Consider the following 2563-nt stretch of genomic DNA (forward strand, 5'->3'; position numbering starts at 1 on the left):
TTATGAATGCGTTCTAAGTAAAAGATTACACAATGCTTTCTTACAGGATGTCTGCAAAGGTTTTGAACTACCCACATCATTGTATACCTGTTAGTAATTAGTCACATTGATCTGGACTTGTACTTGTAATGGACTTGTTCAGGCTAGTAAGTGACACCTGGTTTGCTTGCTAGGAGTCCAGTGTGCGCACATCTTCTGCTTTGCTTTGCTTCACTTTGTTGGATGCACATCTTATCCTTAGCATAGTATCCTAAGTATACAAAATATACTATACACTTATGGTTTAGCAAAAAAAATGTTTGGTAGATTATCAAGCTGTTACCCAGAAAAAAAAATACTGTTTTGTAGTTTTTGTTTATAGATTTTATTGCTAAATCATAATTTGTTAATTTTTCATTTTTTTTTCTTTTATGTGTTTGTCAGGTAGATTCTCTAGGCACAGAGCAGTAAATAGTTACTGATACTAGCAATATCTGATTGTAATTTTATAAGGCCATGGACTTTATTCAAACATATATAATTAGATACTTGTGTGACACTTCTAAACTATATTAGACCATGAAGAGTAAATATAATTAAATGACTCCTTACTCTCAATTTCCTACTTGGCTCTATTTGGACTTTACATAGTTAGCTACATCTATCCATTTAATGGGGACAACACTAGACATGCTCCTTTTCCCTGGAGACCTTCTTGACTCTCTCAACAATCTTGAGAAACCTTCTTGATCTGAGCCATGAATCTTACACCTCCTGGCCAAAGTTGCCTCAAACAGGCTTTATCCTTAAGCCACCCCTGAGACTGTATCAAAACCAACAATTAATCTTCCCAATCTCCCCTGTAACAGAAATCAATTTATTTTCATTATAGTCAGGCAGGTGCTCTAAGGCTACTTCCTAGCAGAGGGTCCCAAATATCTGCATAAACCCTTTACAGTTTCTCTTTTCCAGGTGCAATGCTGGCAATCTCTAGCATTACATCTAAGTTGGTCTTTCCCTCCTGATTCAATTACAGGGTCCATTTATCAAAAAATCAAGAAACCACTTTAAAAAAATCTGGCATTATTCAAGTTTGAACAGGATTTGTTCCCTGGTAAACACAAATGTGGAGAAAGAAAAGAAGAGAGGTTTTTGTATATTGTTTACAAATTGTGAAGGCTTAAATACATAAAAAATCAAATAACCATTCCTGTTTACAATTGCAAAGGATATGTGTTACTTTATAATTTTAAAGAAATGCTCCTAACAAAGAGAGCCAATTTCATCAGAATAAATAGGATAACAAAAAAAAGTGTTTTAAACCGCACATAATCCTACGCGTTTCGCCGTAGATAGGCTTCTTCAGGATTTGATCATATACAGGCTTAACAGTTTGTGTGTATACATAAATGATGAAAAGCAGGTATCAGTAATCAATACATATCCAAATACAAATTTAAGTATATTATGATCAATATAGAATGGTCAAAAAGACAAAAAGAGTTGAGTAATTAATATGCCATTAATCTAATAATTTAGAATGATGAATTACATTAGTAATTTCCATAGAAAAACAATCAACATATGTATATAAGGGTTCCTAGCAGGTATTTATGTTGTCAATACAAAAATCAACTTAGAATAAATATATTAGTACTTACATTGTTGGTGTAGACAAATCGTAGCAAGAAGGTGCAAGGATGAAGTTAGTGACATGTAAAGAGATTTGGTTGTGATTACACCAGTATCTAGGTAAAAATGAGTTGGTTAGTGCAAGGAAACTAATAATGGCAAAGGATAAATTATAGCACCAGAAAGGTGTACATACCATAGATTGACATACATGTGGAAGTATCTCAATCTATGGCATGTACACTTTTCTGGTCTTTATGGTCTTTACTTTATTGATGTTTTATTTAGGGATAAAGGACATCTTTGGGACAAGTATTTTATTGATGTTTTTGTACCTGTGTGGATGTCATATAGTACTTACTGAGATTTTGCATGTTACTGAGGTCATATTTTTGGTTAATAAGTGTTTGTTGTAAAAATTTTAAATTTTTGTAAAATGTTTTTTAAATTATACCCATTATTTTTGCATTAGTGGGCAAACAAATTTCTGAGCTACTGACTACTTTATTCTGGTGTCAAGTTTTTTCCATCTGATTAGATCATCTAGCAGTTTTAGTGCACATATTTCTCTGTCGTCTAAAATTTCTACTTACCTTAGCTGTACATTTTTTTAATGTGACCTCTGTAATAGACAGTGGCCATTGTGGTTCTAAAATCTAGGTTAGTATTCACAGTTCATTACGATTCAAAATAATTCTGCCCCCCTTGACTGCCTAAGGCCGCTTGGTCATCTTGCCTTATTGCAGGCATAGCTCCCCCCAGCCCCCTTTTGGTGGGCAGGCCGGCCATCTGCCTTGCCCCCTCTGCCCATCTCTTATCAGCAGGTCTAATCCTCAGAACCGACAACACAGAGGCCGCTCCGTTCTAAGCTGATAAGAGCTGATTGGTGACAGGAGCCGGCAGGAGGAGAGCCTGGAATGGATCTGGTACAGGATTGAAAAAAATTGAAATC

The sequence above is a fragment of the Pyxicephalus adspersus genome, chromosome 8 (genome assembly GCF_032062135.1).
Source record: "Pyxicephalus adspersus chromosome 8, UCB_Pads_2.0, whole genome shotgun sequence".
Classification (NCBI taxonomy): Eukaryota; Metazoa; Chordata; class Amphibia; order Anura; family Pyxicephalidae; genus Pyxicephalus; species Pyxicephalus adspersus.